The 19558-nt window shown below is 36.4% G+C and overlaps 1 protein-coding gene across 4 annotated transcripts in view; it reads left to right on the plus strand.

Moving 5' to 3' along the window:
* The window catches only part of RC3H1 (ring finger and CCCH-type domains 1), a 75812-nt gene that overhangs the window by 1399 nt on the left and 54855 nt on the right, over positions 1-19558 (plus strand). The window contains exon 2 of one of the 4 annotated variants that reach the window (XM_070384903.1): positions 12341-12434. The exons of the other annotated variants lie outside the window; for them this stretch is intronic. The gene's annotated coding sequence lies outside the window, so the exon portion shown is untranslated. The remainder of the gene's footprint in view (positions 1-12340; positions 12435-19558) is intronic. 4 annotated transcript variants of the gene reach the window in all.

A 19558-nucleotide genomic window follows, 5' to 3' on the forward strand; every position in this document is an offset into this window, starting at 1 on the left:
TAGTGATTTCTGAAACGTCAACAATTAACTACTAAAAAAAAAAAAAAAAACAAAACAATTAACTACTATTTCTCCTAAACTTAATTTCTCAAGGAGGAAATTATCCAAGTTATTTCTATTTCAGTTTCTACGGCGGTATGGAGAAATTTATATTAAAAATATTTGAATGCGTCCGAAAGACTGCTTTGCACTATTTAACATTCACTCTCATGGTCCAACTGGTTTGCGTTCTTCACAGAACCTGTGCTGTGCAGAGAATATGCCAGTTAATATCTTTTACACAGTTTTAGGGTGAACTTCTAGTTAGAATTGTCCATGTCTGTTGTAATTTAGAGCATTTTCAGGTTATATGAACTTTAATGAGAGGCACTGGTCCTTGGTTCTTACACAAAAACTCACGGTAAATAGACTAGCAATTGAATAAACGTGGAGGTTGGACTATTTTATTGTTTAGAATTGAAGTATAATAGATGAATATGAATGACTTTCATTTTATGTCTAGTATAAATAACGTTGCGGATGTTTTGACTTTTTAGGTAGTGGGGAGAGAACAACTTTCACATGGCTCCTGCTGATATGAATTTTCTGGGAATACATTTCAAAAGGGACATTTTTAAAGTGTTCAAAGTTATAATTTAATCAGTCAGTCTTTTTTTTTTTTTGCTGAATTGTGTTAGATTGATACAGAGTGCAAGTAATCTCTATATCATGATACTTAAATTTATCTGTGACTGATACTTAAATTTATCTGTGACTCTAAACCTATTAGAACAATTGTAGTAACTTACGATTTTGTAAATTTTAAGTGGTCAGTGTGCTTTGTTGTGAAAACAGATCTTGTGTTAAGGACTAATTTGCCTCATCATCTTCCTGAAAACAAAGATTTTTAAGTGTTGATGGTTTTGTATTTGAAATTAGATGCTGACCCAACAAGCATTGAGGCTAGGTCCCAATTTCTATTCGATATTGAAAAAGCTCTTGGAGAATTGTGCTTTTGTTTGTGTCAAGCTGTTTTAAGATGTGACCCCTCAATTGTCATGTCCTCAATATTAATGTTTATTCCAATTATGTCAATTCAGATTTTCTCAAGTGATAATTTAAGAATTTCCTCTAAGAAGTTTTGGGACTACAGCTTAAGAATTAGTTTTGTATTTTTGAGGTAATATTAAAAGTTACTATATGTTTGATTCATTTGAAGAAATTTGAAAGGCTTTTTTTAATACATTAAAAATCTAAAATTACAGTTTTTCAAAGCATATTTATAAAATGAATAAAAATATTTGCATTTATTCCTCCTAATTCGTCTGTAGTATTGCTGGTATTCTCATTTTATATAGTAAGAGTCTCAGTCTAAGGAGAAGCTACTATAACTGGCAAAAAGACCACTTAATTAATAGATGAAAAAGCTTACTCAAACCCAAGTCTTGTGACTCAACTTATTAATAGATGTTTTACTACTGCTACTCCTGCCATATGTCCCAAGGTTAAATTTGCATCTCCTTTGTGACGAATTTCTTTTTTTTAAACTATGAACTATGTTTTGTAATATTGAGTTTGCCTTTTGTGCTAATATCCTTTCTATTTTCATTATTTGTACCCTGCCAGTATTCACTTACAAGTTTGAGAAAGTATTTACTCATGTAAATTACAGAAAAAACCCTCGATTTTGGTTTTATTACATCTGAATGCCATACATATAGAAACTCATACTGTTTACATAGAACAGATTTGTGGTAATGTTGTAATTGTTTCATGGCTTTAATTTGTTAACTAAATTGTACCTTTGAAATAAATACGAAGATTTTTAAATGATTTTAGTAACTTTCAATGATGTTAAGGTCAGGTCAGCTTACATTTGAAGCTCTTCATTTATAATTTTTTAAAGCCATAGACCATTTAGAATTCTGCAGCATTTTTTATCTCCAGATATTAGAGCTTGAAATGGAGTTTGGTGGGGCCTGATGAGTCTTTTCTTGCATATATCTTGGATGTGGTTGGTATCCAGTAAAGTGAAGAATAAACTGATAAATGATCCTTGTTTGGTGGACACTTCGGAGCAGGATGTTCCTTGGCAGGGTATGCTGACCTGGTTTAGCTTTGGCCCTGTATGTGCTCAGGAGTTCAGGTATTCTTTGGGGTTGGATTCAAGTGGATTTAAATTCTCAGGTTGACCTGCATCAAGACAGTCACATATTTCAAAATCAGCCTGCTATTAGGATCTACTTTAAGATTACCATCTCTTTTGTTTAATCCTAAAGTCTAGACTGTATTTGGACTAGCCTCTGAGGGTATAGCATAATATTAATTTTGTCAACCATTTATATAAAGGAATTTTTCTTACTCCAAAGTTTCTTAATGTTGAGTTTATACATTTTCATGTGTGAAGTTTACTCAATCTGAAGTGATGTTGCGCTACATCCGCAAGACAGTTAGCTTTAGCATATTTATTTATATCCAGTGTTGGTCAGATTTGTGCTTGTTTACTTCTTATATTCTTGTTTACTCTTTATGTAATATTAGACATTTCTCATCAGTTTACAGTATTTCTGATTGAGGTTTGAGAGAAAAATTTTAGTAATTTTGAGTTCACCTTAACATGCCCAGTTGAGCTGACTAAAATTGTGTTGTGTCCTAGAGGATTAAATATCGCAAGGTTCATTTATATATTTTTTGAGATTATTTACAAAGTATGTCAGCAATATTTCGATGTTTCTCAGGCATTTTAGCACTGATATCAATACACACCTATTACTGTATATATATGGTGATAATTTAGCTTGTAATGCTTTTTTTCTAAATATCTCCAAGATCTAAACAGCATTTGAATGTGGTAACAATGTTTTTGAAGAACTCTAAAATGGTCTATATGTTGTAACATAAATTTTTTTAAATGGAGGTTTAAATCGCATAATATAAAATTAACCATATTTAACAGTTCAGTGCCAATACATTCACAATGTTGTACAACCACCACCTCTGTCTAATTCCAAAACATTTTATCACCCCAAAAGGAAGCTTTTGTACCCATTGAGCAGTTACTCCCCATTCCCCCTCCCCCAGTCCCTGGCAACCCACCATACTACTTTCTGTCTCTGTGAATTTAACATAAAATCACTTTGAGCCAAGATTGAGCACGAGTGCTGTGTATAATTGAAATTGCAAGAAAAGACTTTGTGATATGATTGTTAGGAATCAAAAACCACCTCATTCTTTGTGTTCTTCTCTAAGTACAGTAGGCATGCTGCCAGGGATTCTTTATGGGAGAAAAGTTGGAAGTCACAGCATTTTGACGTTTTTGTTTTGATCACTCCAGAGAAGTTGTACTTAAACTCTCAGATTCATTAGGGTTGTGAGAATTAACTAAATTTTAATGTTCTCTACAATTGTGAGCAATGAATACTTAGTCTGTTGTCTGCAACTTGTTTGCCTTTTGTTTTTTCTTAATATATAAAATAAACTTGGAATATTAATAAACAAGAACTTATTTGAAGTTACAGTAGAAAATGCTGGTTAGATTGAAGGTCTTTTATCTTTATGAGTCTAACTTTATGACTTTTATTCAGCTAACATTTGAGGCTGTTTGGATTTGCTTGTTGACTAAATCTTCAAAACCTTGGTCTTGACTCTATACCTGCTGCTGCTGCTGCTGCTAAGTTGCTTCAGTCGTGTCCGACTCTGTGTGACCCCATGGACGGCAGCCCACCAGGCTCCCCTGTCCCTGGGATTCTCCAGGCAAGAACACTGGAGTGGGGTGCCATTGCCTTCTCCAATGCATGACAGTGAAAAGTGAAAGTGAAGTCACTCAGTCGTGCCCGGCTCTTGGCGACCCCATGGACTGCAGCCTACCAGGCTCCTCCGTCCGTGGGATTTTCCAGGCAAGAGTACTGGAGTGGGGTGCCATTGCCTTCTCCGGACTCTGTACCTGCTGCTACTGCTGCTAAATCACTTCAGTCATGTCCGACTCTGTGCGACCCCATAGACGGCAGCCCACCAGGCTCCCCTGTCCCTGGGATTCTCCAGGCAAGAACACTGGAGTGGATTGCCATTTCCTCCTCCAATGCATGAAAGTGAAAAGTCAATGTGAAGTTGCTCAGTCGTGTCCGACTCCTAGCAACCCCATGGACTGCAGCCTATCAGGCTCCTCCGTCCATGGGATTTTCCAGGCAAGAGTACTGGAGTGGGGTGCCAATGCCTTCTCCAACTCTATACCTAATTCCCTCCAAAAGCATGTTAAACAGAAGCAATTGGTTTGTAAATGTTTGTTGGTTGATTGAGGGAGAAAATAAACAGACTTTTTTTTCTTTCTGGAATAAAGTATAATAAAGTTGGACTTCTGTAAATTTAGAATTACTGCTGAATTTAAAGCTTCAATTTTGGGCTTTGAAAATACTCTTTTATTCTTTTCCAAAATTCAAAATTAGGTACTTCCCCTAATAAATTTGAATTTTAATGTTTACGATGAGAAGTGAAATACAGATTTTATATTATCTGTTAAAGATTTATAATACTTTACAGATACAAAAGCTCTAAGCAGGGAAGAAAAATTTAAATTTTGATGCTAATTTCATCTCTTTTAGGGAAAATTTAATTATTAAGTGTTTTAAGAGCAACTTTAAAAGTGATTTAAAAAATTATATAGATATATTTAGAATTCAATGCCGTAAAATTCCTGCTTTCTCTTATTCTCTCTTTTTTTTTTTAATATTTATTTATTTGGCTGCACCTGGTCGAAGTTGCAGGTGTAGGATATGGTTCCCTGACCAGTGATCAAACTTAGGTCCCCTGCCTTGGGAGCATGGAGTCTTAGCCACTGGACCACCAGCAAAGTCCCCTTCTTTTTTTTTTTTTTACTAGTGAATTTTTTCAGGAAAATTTCAACTCTCTTTGTAAATATTTATGTTTACATATACCTCGTTTATGTTGATAACATAATTATTAGAACATTTAATTATTAGAATTATTAGTAACATTTATTAGAAAGCTAGTGTGCTAAATTAATACATTTAATCATAAAAGAACATCTTTAAATGAGGTTATGTTTAGAGATTATGCTTGAAAATATGGTTTAGTGTAAGATTTGTGAATGAAACAGGATCATTATATTCTTAGCTTCATTATAAAACAGTGTATCATCTGGCCAGATCCCAATTTAGAATAAGAAATAGCCAAAAAGCCTTCATTAAATATTAATGAACTAAATCATCTATATGAAGGCAACTGGCTTAGAACCTCTCTTGCACTGTGTGTTATTCTAAGAAGTTTGATATAATTTCACAGCAGATTAAAAATGCAAATTAGGTGTGGGAGTAGAGGCACTCTAGGTAAGATGGACAGCAGGAAGAGTAGTAAGATAAAAATCACCGTTGTTGTTGTTCAGTCTCTAAATTGTGTCCGACTGTTTGCAATCCCATGGACTACAGCATGCCAGGCTTCCCTGTACTTCACTGTCTCCCGGAGTTTGCTCAAACTCATGTCCATTGCATCAGTGATGCTATCTAACCATCTCATCCTCTGCCACCCTCTTCTTCTTTTGCCTTCAGTCTTTCCCAGCATCAAGGTCTTTTCCAATGAGTCAGCTGTTCCCATTGGAGCTTCAGCATCAGTCCTTCCAATGAATATTCAGGGTTGATTTCCTTTAGGATTGACTGGTTTGATCTCCTGCAGTCCAAAAGACACTCAAGAATCTTCTCCAGCACCCTGATTTGAAGGCATCAGTTCTTAAGCGCTCAAGCTTCTTGATGGTCCAACTCTCACATCCATACATGGCTACTGGAAGAACCATAGCTTTGATTGTATGGACCTTTATCAGCAAAGTGATGTCTCTGCTTTTTAGTATGCTGTCTAGGTTGGTCATAACTTTCCTTCTAAGGAGCAAACGTCTCTTAATTTCATGGCTGCAGTCACCATCTGCAGTAATTTTGGAGCCCACTGTTTCCACTTGTCCCCCTTCTATTTGACATGAAGTGATGGGACTTTGTGCCATGATCTTTGTTTTTTTAATGTTGAGTTTTAAGCCAGCTTTTTCACTCTCCTCTTTCACCCTCATCAAGAGGCTCTTTAGTTCCTCTTCACTTTGCCGTTAGACTGGTATCATCTGCATATTTGTTGATATTTTCCCAGCAGTATTGATTCCAGCTTGTATTTATCCAGTCCTACATTATCACATTAGCTTGGGACAATGAAATACAAAGACACTTTAGACTTCTGAGTATATCATTAATTAATTAATTATTGTATTTTGCAGTATAACCTGTTGTTCTTCATGGTAGATTCATTTTGGGAACATTCCCTTATGTGTGTGATTTGGGAATCATAAAACTATATACAGAGTATATTAAAACATAGACTTTGGAGTCAGATGTATCTTAGTTCCCATCTTTTATCATATAACTGTATAATTTTTTGTCTCTAAAAACAGAAATGGTAATATCTTAAAGGATTGTTTCGAAATTTAAGTGAGTTAACATATCTTTAGTATAGTATGCATTCAATAAATGTTACTTTCTTAAATTTTAATAAAAATCACTTTAGAAAGATATTCATCTAGAATATTTGAACATTTTCTGCTGTCAAATGTTAGTATTCAACATAAAAATAAACCTTGTGTACTGGTGGAGTTGGTGGTAAAGAATGAAATACCATTCTCATTCTCTTCCCACATCAGTCTTTCATTAATATGAACCTGTGCTGTTACCAGGCACTAGCTACATGTGATTATTTAGATTTTCTTATAGAGCAGTTTTAGGTTTATAGAAAAACTGCACTGTAAGTAATGTTTCCATGTATGCCTTTCCCCACAGTTACTTCTGTTAACATCTTACATTAGTTTGGTTCATTTGTTATAATTGATAAACCAGTATTGACAAATTATTAACTAAAGTCCATAGTTTACTTTACAGTTCATGATTTGTATTGTATGGTTCTACGGGTGAGATTGTCTTTCACTTAGCAACGTACGTTTAAGATTCTTCCCTGTCTCGCCATGACTTTATAGCTCATTTCTTTTTATTGCTAAATAATGCTCTGTTGTATGGATAAATTTAAATTTTAATTAATTAAAATCAGAATTTAAAATTTAGTTCCTCAGTTGCACCAGCCACATTTCAAGGGTTCAGTAGCCACATGTGGCTCAGTTCAATTCAGTTGCTCAGTCGTGTCTGACTCTTTGCGACCCCATGGACTGCAGTATGCCAGGCTTCCTTGTCCATCACTACATGTAGCTACATGTGGCTAGTGGCTACTATATTGGAAAATGCAGATATAGCACATTTCCATCATCTCAAGAAGTTCTATTGAAGAACGCTGATACCAGTCAAAATCTGATTCTCCATTTACATTCACTCTCACAGAGAATTTACCTACACAGCCTCAATTTGTCATTAAGCCTACATTTTCAGTGCTTTGGCTTATGCTGCCAGCAGTCCTAAACTTAACATAATTTAAAATTCTTTACTCTCCCAAAGAATCAGCCTTTTCAGATGCTGTCCATTATAATGTGGTTTCCTATCAGGGCATCATCTTTTACTCCACTCTTCTTGTCCCTAAAATCTAGAGTCATCTTTTTCTTCGTTTTTTCTCTACACCTTTTGAATTCTTATCAAAGGTAAACATGTCTCAGAGCTAATAACTGGCAGAAATTAGATCAGAATCTAGAACTCCTTTTTCTAGTTCTCTCTGGGGATTTCCACTAGTTGGGGTTGCTTTTACAGTAATTTTAAAGTTGCAGTTACGTTTGAAGAGTTTATTGGGGACTGTGATTTATATCAAAACTGTAGAGGTTATAGCTATAGATTTAATAAATAATGATGTACTAATTCTTTAAAAAATGAGAACTTGAAAATGAAATTTATTTCACTGATTCTTCTCTATAATTCAGTTATGATGGAAAAACTTTTTTGCTCTGTGTATGACCCACTTTGTCTAATAAAAATTAATTTCCTGTACTAATATGAATATTAGCTGGTAAGAGTGAATAGAATTTTAACTGAACATTGTTGCCATCCAAAATTCTCTGTTGGCCCCTGGTGTAGTTTATATTCTATTCAAATACTTTGTAACATCCAATTTGGTTACCACATAAACCTGTATCTTCTTAAACATTCTTCAGATTATCATGTTCAAGTTTCCAGAGCTTGAAAAATGGAGAGCCTTGTGTCAGTCTCTCTTGCTTTTCTTTTGGGGTAAGCTGTACCTCTGCTTTTGCTGAAAATAGCCATACTGTGTATGGTCTTGATTTGACCTTCACTGTACACTGGTTTAGTTCAGTTCAGTTCAGTCGCTCAGTCGTGTCCAACTCTTTGTGACCCCATGAATCGCAGCATACCAGGCCTCCCTGTCTATCACTGAATTGCAGCACTCCAGGCCTCCCTGTCCATCACCAACTCCTGGAGTTCACTCAAACTCACGTCCATCGAGTCAGTGATGCCATCCAGCCATCTCATCTGCTGTCGTCCCCTTCTCCTCCTGTCCCCAATCCCTCCCAGCATCAGAATCTTTTCCAGTGAGTCAACTCTTCGCATGAGGTGGCCAAAGGATTGGAGTTTCAGCTTTAGCATCAGTCCTTCCAAAGAATACCCAGGACTGATCTCCTTTAGAATAGACTGGTTGGATCTCCTTGCAGTCCAAAGGACTCTCAAGTCTTCTCCAACACCACAGTTCAAAAGCATCAATTCTTTGGCGCTCAGCTTTCTTCACAGTCCAACTCTCACATCCATACATGACCACTGGAAAAACCATAGCCTTGACTAGACGGACCTTTGTTGGCAAAGTAATGTCTCTGCTTTTGAATATGTTATCTAGGTTGGTCATAACTTTCCTTCTAAGGAGCAAGTGTCTTTTAATTTCATGGCTGCAATTACCATCTGCAGTGATTTTGGAGCCCAAAAAAATAGTCTGACACTGTTTCCACTGTTTCCCCATCTATTTACCATGAAGTGATGGGACCAGATGCCATGATCTTAGTTTTCTGAATGTTGAGCTTCAAGACAACTTTTTCACTCTCCTCTTTCACTTTCATCAAGAGGCTTTTTAGTTCTTCACTTTCTGCCATAGGGTGGTGTCATCTCCATATCTGAGGTTATTGATAGTTATGCTTGCTCAAAAGTTCATTTTTGTGAAGACATTCTGTTAAAAGAGTAGTAGTCTTGCATGTTCAAGTACTGTATTAAAAAAAAAAGCCTGAATTTTAACCTTCATTTTGAAATGCTTTCCCTGTAATTACTGCTCTTAAAACCCATGTTTTATATGTCAGTTTTTACATTAATTACTGTTTTGATTAAAACTGTCACTCTTTGCTTGAATCTAGCCTCTCTTTAAATTTATTAAAAACTTTAAAAAAATGTAAGGCTCTTCATACATTTAGAAAAGTTGAGTTATGAGTTACCTGAGTCAAGTTTTTTGAAAATGTCATTTTATTATGTTAGTCTGCAGTTGATAAAATCTACTCATAAGGTCACAAAAGTTCCTTTCAATTTATTCTCTTTCTCCTGCTTTAAAAGGAGAGGAGGAGGGAGAGAGGGTTTTTTGAATAAGAAAATCCTTAGGATAGAAAATGTAATATTTAAATCTCTTTAAAAGCATTTAAGAGTAGCTTAGAACAGATAATCTCTTGAAAACACCTTTAAATATTGAAGCTGTAGCACTTATTCCCCTAATGATTGACATGCATTATTAGTTAATTCACCGTATTCAGAGTATTAAAACTTTACTCATCTTTACAGCTGTATAATGACAAAATGATAAGTGGCAAAGGAGAAGGAAGATTTCAAATTCAGTTATTAACTTTTTAAAATATTCTTTTTAGCTTTAAAAAGACTTTGTTTGTTTTTAGAGCAGTTTTAGGTTCACAGTAAAATTGAGAAGGTACCAAGTTTTCCCCAACCCATGCATAGCCACCCTTATTATCAACATTCACCACCAGAGTGGTACATTGATTATAATTGATAAACTTAAAATTGATGTTTAAATCTATAGTTTATATTAGGGTTAGGGTTCACTCTTGGTGTTGTACATTCTATGGATTTGTACAATATGCATTCTTCTTTCATTTAGTAATATGCATTCAAGTTTCTTCCATGTCTCTTCATGGCTTGGTAGTTCATTTATTTTTTTTTTAGAACTGAATAATATTCCATTGTCTGATTGTACCACAGTTATTTATCCATTCACTGGTGGACGTCTTGGTTGATTGCTTCCAAGTTTTGCAATTATGAATAAAGCTGCTGTAAATATCCACATGCAGATTTTAGTGTGGATACAAATTTTCAGCTCCTTTGGGTAAATATCAAGGAGAGTCATGCTGGATTGTATGGTAAGAATATGTTTAGTTTTGTAAGAAACTGCCAAATTGTCTTCCAAGTTAACTGGCCTATTTTGCCTTCCTATCCACAATGAATTAGAGTTCCTGTTGGCCCCGCATCTTTGTCAACATTTGATATTGTCTGTGTTCCAGATTTTGGCCATTCTAATAGTGTGTAGTGGTGTTTTATTGTTTTAATTTGCATTCCCTGATAACATATGATGTGAAGTATCTTTTCATATGTTTCTGTGGAATCTAATATTGTGTAGCTGGAGTCACACAATATATAGTCTTTTCAGATTAGCTTCTTTATCCTTAACTTTTTAATCTGTTACTTCAGTTTTAGCTTTGCCTCATTTATAGATATTTTTAAGAATGTGGTTAATTTTGGAGGTATACTTTCTTCTAAATATTAAGTACCAGAATTATAAAAATAGAACCAATGTGATATATTCTGCACTCTTACCTTTCATGTGACTTGTCCAGCACTATCTTTAGAAATGTGAAACATGCCACAATCAGGTAGTGATATTTTTCAATCATTTAAAAATTATTGAGCAGATATGTGCCATGGAGCAGCTTCCCCAGTGGCTCAGTGGTAAAGAATCTGCCTGTCATTCAGAAGACATGGAGATGTGGGTTTAATCCCTGGGTTGGGAAGATCCCCTGGTGGAGGAAATGGCAACCCATTCCAGTATTCTTGCTTGGAAAATTCCATGGACAGAGAAGTCTGGTGGCCTACAGTTCATGGGGTCACAAAGAGACACAGCTGAACAACTAAACAATAATGAAATGGCATACTGCAGTATACAACAGTATGGATTTTCTCTTATAGATAAAGTTTAGAATGTATTGGAGCCATCAGAGGAGCAACCTAATATATACTGGGCTTTAAAGAGATTTCTGGAGTTTCCTGAATTGAATGAGACTTAAAGGGTGAATAGGGGTTTAACATCCCTAACTTATTTGAGCCAGTCAAGACCTAGAGTGAAAAAGCATATGTTGTGTGTGGGGAAATCTTCATACTTTCGTTGCTAAAATATAAAACCTGAGGCAGATGGTGATGAAAAATAAAGCTAGAGAGGTAGGTAGGGGCCACAACCCAGGGATCTTGTATGACGTGTTCAAGCAGTTGGGATCAATTCTGCTAAGGCACCATCAAAGAGTTGTGTTTTTTTTTGTTTTTGTTTTATGTTTGAGGTACAAAACACACCCACTAAAGGGCAAAAATCATAGGTGTACATCTTGATGACTTTTTATGTATGTACACTTGTGTAACCACCATCCAGATCAAGATACTCAGTGTTTCTGGCACCTAAGAATTCTTTCTACTCTTTCTCCTCCCCAGTGTTTCCCAACTTTCCCAAGAGTAAATTCTCACTTCTAGCACCATAGTCTGTTTTTCTTCTAAATCGTACATCATGTATTCTTTTTGCTCCTTCTATAAACTGAATCCTGCAGAAGGTGCTATTTTGTATCTGGCTTTGTTGATTGTAGTATTCTGAAATTTGGCCATGTTATATTTAACAGTAGATCAGTTGTTCTGTTTTTATTTTTGCTGTATAGTATTCCATTGTATGAAATTGTCACAGTTTATCCACTCTACTGTTTATGAACATTTGGGTTGTTTACAGTCTGTTTTTGGCATTTTATGAGTAAAGCTGTTATGAACATTATTGCATACGTTTTTTGGTAACCATATGTAGTCATTCCTCTGGCAGTGAAATTTGGGAGTCCTTAGTCGGCTTTTGTTTAATCTAAGAGGATACTGCCAGTTTTCCAAATGTACCGGTTCACACTGCTAGCAGCATTGTATGAGAATTTTGCATGCTCATATAGCCTTTAATATGTGGTATTGTCAGTTAGTTTTTTTTTTTTAGCCATTCTGCTAGGTATAGTTTCTCATTGCCATTTTACTTTAAACTCCCCTTGTGATGATTCTTAGAAGTATCTGATACACTTATTGGCCATTTTGATATCCTCTTGTGAAAGAGGATCTTTCAAGTTATTGTCCTTTTTTATTGCTTTTGTTTTTGGTCATAGAAGAAAACCATAAGTGAATGACCAGCTGCTGTGAGGAGGGTGAAGGAAGACAAAGCTGGAGACAGATCACTTAGAAGGTCACTGTGTGATCCAGGTGAGAGAGACTATATATATCCTGTATGAGAGCAGGGACTTTGTTTCACTAGGAACTACATCTTCAGATCCTAAGACAGTGTGTGGCACTTGGTCAGTGCTCAGTAAGTAATTTTTGAATGAATGAATGAATACAGCCTTCAATCATAGAAAGAGAGATAGAAAGGAAGATACAGATGTAAGAAATGATATAAAATTTTTAATGAAGGTAGAAGAGGGTGGAATCTAGGATGCTTACCAGATTACTAGGTTGTGTACATTGAGTGTCACGTTGTGTAGTGAGGTAACTAAAGAAACAAAGGCTACAGAAGGCATTACCAGTTTAAAAAAATAGAGACAAGTTAATTACCATGTGACCTTGTGCTTATTACCTAACATTTGTGCTGAGTTTCTTCAACTGTAATATTAAGATATAATGATATCTGATATCTAATAGGATCATCGTGAGGACTAGGTGAGATAATGCATGTAAAATTTAGAATAGTGCCTGGCACATAAAATATACTCAAAAACGATGAGAGAGAGAAACAAACAAAAATCTCTGTCTTCATGGAACTTAAATTTTACTAGTGGCAGTTCCACACTGTAGCAAAATAAGAGAAACAGCATATTGAATGGTGAGAAGTATTTTGGAGAAAAATTAATCAGGAATGAGATGGGAAGCACAGATTGTGGTGGTAGTATGATTAGGGTTGAGGGGTCCATTTTAAATAAGGTAATCAACTGAGGCCCTCCCTCAGGGAATTCACATAATAATATGTGTAGGGAAATAGGGAGAAAGTTCAGGATTGGGAGAGGGACAAATTGTTCGTGATTTAAGATTAGAAAAGTGAAAGTTAAGTCGCTCAGTCGTGCCCGACTCTTAGCAATCCCATGCACTGCAGCCTACCAGGCTCCTCCGTCCATGGGATTTTCCAGGCAAGAGTACTGGAGTGGGTTGCCATTGCCTTCTCCAAGATAAGAAAGGAGGCCCCCTATTTTATGAAAGAATAGCATGTAAAATTAGATTTGTTTGTTGTATAACCCACGGCGGTTTGGCGTATCCCATCCTTTTGTCCTCTGTTGCCTGTTGCACACACTACACAGACCTAAGCACGTATTTATTCCCTCAGAGATCATTGTTACCTATTTTGGAGGAAATGTTTTGTGTTTAATTCTGGTACAGTAGTAACAAATCAGTAGGTTCTCTAACAGTAGCTGCTGCTGCTGCTAAGTCACTTCAGTCGTGTCGGACTCTGTGCGACCCCATAGACGGCGGCCCACCAGGCTCCCCAGTCCCTGGGATTCTCCAGGCGAGAACACTGGAGTGGGTTGCCAATTCCTTCTCCAATGCATGAAAGTGAAAAGTGAAAGTGACATCACTCAGTCGTGTCCAACTCTTAGCGACCCCATGGACTGCAGCCCACCAGGCTCCTCCGTCCACAGGATTTTCCAGGCAAGAGTACTGGAGTGGGGTGCCATTGCCTTCTCTGAGCTACTACTTGGGAACAGCAAAATATCTTTTTACAATTTATATGGCTTTTTCAAACCACTTGATATATGTAAATAAGATACATTGTAGCTGTAGGCTTCTGGGTTTGGACTCCATGTAGCAATTGGTTCATTCTTTTAAACTCTTCAAAATAGAAGTTTGCCTGAGATTAACAGTCTAGAAATAGTTCTAAAGTGGAAAATGAATCTATACTTTTTTTTTTAAGCATTCTTTTTCAAGTATGTGCAGTTGAATATCCTTGCGACTTTGTGTTCTGGAAATAGTTTGAATTCTTTTAGGCATATTTCACTAAAATAAACAGTGATAAAAATGTCCTTAGGCCTTGGCCAGTAGATTATGGGGACATTTTAATAGTACGAATGTTATTGTTATTTTGCTATTATTAAATAGGTTATATCTTTAACACAAAGATTCCCTAGGTCAGAGTGTGCACTAAGTATCACCCACCCATTGCAAAAGAAGCACATTGCCTTTGAAGCTTACCTATTCTGAATACATGTGCCTGTTTTTTCTTTGCTGCCCAGTTCTAGACTCAGTCAGAGCCCTGTGGTAGCTACGAAGTTCCACAAGGAAGTCTAGGACACAAGCTCCCTCAGGAAGAAAAAGGTAGAAACAAGTAAAAGTAAAGGCCTAGGGCTGTGATTCATGGGGCCGCAAAGAGTTGGACACGACTGAGCGACTGAACTGGACTGAGGGCTATTAGTGTAACACATGTGCTGCTTTGTTTTCTTGAGTAAAGAGGGAATTCTTTGTTCTCCAGTTTTGTTGTTTGATACCTGGTGTTTTCCTTCTAGTTCAGCACTAGAAATTTGCTTCATTCAAAATCAAATATCATCAGTACTCCAAAAATGAGTTCATGAAGGTTTGCTTTCTAATTGTAGTTTAACTGGAATGTTTTGTAACAGTTTAGTAATGTAAGTGTAGTAAAAACAACCTTAACAAATATGTTGAATGAAAGAAGCCAAAATAGAAAACACATGCTGATGACTTCATTACATAGAATTTTAAAATAGTTAAAATTAATCTACAATATTAGAAGTTAGGATAGCAGTGGGCTCTGACAAGAATAAAGAGATAATGATTGAGAAGGATAGTGAGGGACTTTCTGGGAAGGACGAGGTATACAGGTATGCTTACTTTGATAATTCATTGAGCTGAACACTCTGTATACCTTTTATGTATGTATGTTATATTTCAATATATTAAGTATCTTAAAATATTTATAAAATTAAAATTCACTTTGTGTTTTAGTCCCCTGATTATTTTTCAGTGAAATATTCTAATAAAATATGCTTTGTGGTTCTCTTCCAAAGAAATAATAGAAGTTGCTGTAACCTGATCAGAAGGTTGTTGGAGGATTAAATGAGATGGTTTGTAAGTGCTTAGCACCCAGATCCCACCCCCGCCACACACAGTTTTGGGATATGGGATAGAGGGGGAAAAGATTCAGGGAGTACGTAAAGGTAAGTTAGAGGTGGGTGAAAGCAAGTATAGCCTGTTGAAGATGACTAAGGTGATGCTGGTAAGGAAGTTTAGGCCTTTAGATTGTACCAGTGAAGACTAATAATAGCTAACTTGGGAGTATTTGAATCACTTTCAATAAGTTAATAATGCTGCTCTGGCACATTAACATGGAGGACTGTTACATAGATGACAGTTTCAGTGTATTAGGTTGGAATAGAACACAAAGATTCAGATAGATTTAAGCCTGCTGCTGCTGCTAAGTTGCTTCAGTCGTGTCCGTCTATATGCGACCCCATAGACAGCAGCCCACGAGGCTCCCCCGTCCCTGGGATTCTCCAGGCAAGAACACTGGAGTGGGTTGGCATTTCTTTCTCCAATTCATGAAAGTGAAAAGTGAAAGTGAAGACACTCAGTTGTATCCTACTCTTAGCGACCCCATGGACCGCAGCCTACCAGGCTCCTCTGTCCATGGGATTTTCCAGGCAAGTGGGTTGCCATTGCCTTCTCCAAATTAAGCCTAAGTAGTACATATTGTTAAGTCTAAGGATTTGTTGTTCATGCTGTGCTTTGAAAATATCACCATTTTGGTACACTTGAGTGCTCTTCTCAGTTACTGATAATTTATGCTGCAAGAATAAGAAGCTAAATTTAGGCATGTGGTGTTTGTGAAGGTATTTAAATATATTGGTAATTTTTAGGCCTTATAAAAAGAAGAGATTCACTTTATTAAAAGTTTATAATTCAGTTGAGGGAACCTTTTAGATTCTACTATGAATATTCAGTATTATTCTTTTCTCAAAAGGCTTTAGTGAAATTTATAAATGTAAAATTGTGTCTTGACTATATAAACAATCAGATAATCTATTGCTGAGTAACAAACCACTCCAAAATTTAGAGTGGCTTAAAACAGCAACTGTTTGCTTATAATTGAGTTAGTGCTTGGAACTAGGTTAGCTGCAGGTGGTTCTGCTGCTGGTCTCAGAGGTTAGTCATCTGGCAGCTAAAACTGGGGCTGATTGTTCTAGGGGTCTGAGCTGGGACAATTTTTCTCTGTTCTGTTGGTCTCATCTCAGGTCTAGCTCAGGTGCCCTTCACATAGTCGCACCATGTTCCAAGAGAGTAAGAGTGGAAAGTTGCAAGGTTTCTTGAGGCTTTTATGTTCTGTCGGGAGCTCTACAAACATCACTAATGCTATATTCAACTACAGTTTTCAAAGTAAGCCAAGGTCACCCAGATTCAAAGTGGAGGAAAAGATTCTCTTTCTTGATAGAAAGAATAGCAAAGTCAAATTACAAAGGGGTGTAGCTAAAGGGATGGGAGGAACTGTGGCCATCTTTGCAGACTGTCACAGGAAATGATTCAAAAACCTAAGGGAAAACTTTTTTCAGAGTAAAGTTAGATAAACTAGGTTGGAATCTCAACCCTTGGTGGCTGTGAGATCTTAAGAACATTGCTTAACTTTTCTGAGCCCTGATTTTCTCAAAGTTGTAATAATATTTTGCAAGGTTATTCTGAGGATTAAAAAATAAAGCACTCTAAGTTTTTAGAATATTTTGACCCATCCATACATTCTATTATTATTTTAGAACTTGTCATTCCTTTAAATTTCCATTTGCTTATGTTGTTGTTCAGTTGCTAAATCATGTCCAACTCTTTGCAGCCCCATGGACTGCAGCATTCCAGATTTCCCTATCCTTCACTGTCTCCTGGAGTTTGCTCTAATTCATGTCCATTGAGTCGGTGATGCTATCTTATCCTCTGCCGCCCTCTTCTTTTGCCTCCAGTCTTTCCAGGCATCAGGGTCTTTACCAGTGAATAGGCTCACATGGCCAAAGTATTGGAGCATCAGCTTCAGCATCAGTCTTTCCAATGAATATTCAAGGTTGATTTCCTTTAGGATTGACTGGTTTGATCTCCAGTCTGTGGGACTCTTAAGAGTCCAGCACTGTAGTTCAAAAGCATCACTTCTTCGGCTGTCAGTCTTCTTTAGGGTCCAACTCTCACATCTATCTGTACATGACTACTGGAAAAGCTGTAGCTTTGACTTTATAGATCTTGTCAGCAAAGAGATGTCTTTTCTTTTTAGTATGCTATCTGGGTTGTCATATTGCTCACTTATTACTTGAACCTATGATAATCTCCTTCAAAGATAGGAATGCCAGCATAATTTGCTACTAATAAGTGGTATCCCAGAGGCCCTCTGAAAGATACAGTTGAGAATTGTTTCCTCTATTATTTGCTAGCTTTGATGTTAAGACTTGATTGCTTATAAGTTATCTGCTTAAAATAATCAAACAAAACCCTAGATTTTATATTTGGGTACATCAGCCTTGAAGTATCTCTCTACCTCCCTCTTCCAAGTTGAAATATGTATATTCTTTGTAAAAAGGAACTGTCAAGATTTTTTTTAAATTGCATTTACACCTCATTAACTAATATTAAACTGTTTGTGATATTAGAATACTTGGGTTTTTAAGTTTTTAATGTCTTTTGTTTATAAGTTTCTCTTTTGTAGTATTTAGGGAAGAAATCATCTAAAATTGGCATTACTTAACAATATTAAATTCAGAACTTATATTTTGGCCACAGAGAATTTGTCATTGTGTTGCTGGTGTTAGATATCTTTTTTTCCCCAATGTCTTAAGGTGGGAAAGTAAGATTATTGATTTGAGACTTTCTTCTTTTTAATATGGACACTTAAGGCTATTAAAATCCATCTAAGCCTTACTTTAAATGCATCCCATGAATTTTGGTATGGTGTATCTTCATTTTCATTCATTTCAAAATATTTTCTAATTTCCCTTTTGATTTCTTCTTTGACTTAGGTTATTTAGCAGTATTGGAGAAGGCAGTGGCACCCCACTCCAGTACTCTTGCCTGGAAAATCCATGGACGGAGGAGCCTGGTAGGCTGCAGTCCATGGGATTGCTAAGAATTGGACACGACTGAGCGACTTCACTTTCACTTTTTCCTTTCATGCATTGGAGAAGGAAATGGCAACAGTATGTTGTTTAACTTCCCTATATTTGTGAGTTTAAGGGTTTTTTTGTTGGTAATTTCATTCCATTGTATTCAGAGACTACAGTGTTTATGATTTCAATCCTTTTAAGCCTACTCAGACTTGTCTTATCATCTAGCATATATGGTCTATCTTGGAGAATGTTTCATAAGCATAAGCACTTAAAGAGTTCTGTTGTGTTGAACATTCTATGGATGTCTTAAGTCTAGTTGATTTATAGTGTTATTCAAGTCTTATCTATCCTTGTTTATCTGTACGTGATACTTTGGATAGTAAAGCCCTAGGTTTCTTCTCTAGCAGCTTTCTATTAATTCAGTTGACTTTCTGTTGGTGAAAGCATAAATATTCCAGCTTGATATGTTTGCTATTGTATATTAGCTGGCTTCTTCTGTATTAAAACCATAGGGAAGATATCAAGAAAGGGGACGGGGGGAAGCCCAAGACATTCTCTGATTTTAAAGAACCTGCTCTGTTGAGGATACTTTTAACATGGACTTAAGAAATTGTCACAGCAATCCCAGTTAGAGATGTTGGCAGCCTAAAGTAAGGATTTAAAAATGGATGGAAAGGTTTCAAAAAACACTGAGGAAATAAAATGAATGGGACATAATGATTGTTAGTTGAGGGGAGAGCAGGTTTGAGGAAAACTGAATAGTGAAGGATGATTACTTATGCTTCTCTCAATAGGTAAGTCACTTCATCATTAACATACGGAACAAAAGGTTTGGTATGGTTGAGATAGTTTGAGACCCCAGTTGGACATGAATGACTAGTAGTCAACTGGTTATATGATGCTGGCACTCAGAAGAGTGGCTTGAAATTTTGGAAGTCATAAGCATCCAGTTGGTAGTCAAAGGCTGAAAGTAGATGAAATCACTCAGGGAAATTTTGTAGAGAGGAGAATTGAGGAAGGAATTCTGAAGAACTGCATTTATGGGTGGAGGGCAAGGATGGGCAGAGAAGGAGAAGCCCTCAAAAGGGACATGTAAGGAGTAGCCTGCTAATTAGTGGAATACCTGGAAAGTATGCCATTATAGAAGCCCAGAAGGGCAGCATTTGCAGGAGAAACTGGTTAACATTACTAAACACATAGAAAGAAGATAAGGATTGAGATGTGACTGTTGAATTTCATAAGAAGATTGTTGATACA

This window comes from Bos mutus, chromosome 16 (genome assembly GCF_027580195.1).
Source record: "Bos mutus isolate GX-2022 chromosome 16, NWIPB_WYAK_1.1, whole genome shotgun sequence".
Taxonomy (NCBI): Eukaryota; Metazoa; Chordata; class Mammalia; order Artiodactyla; family Bovidae; genus Bos; species Bos mutus.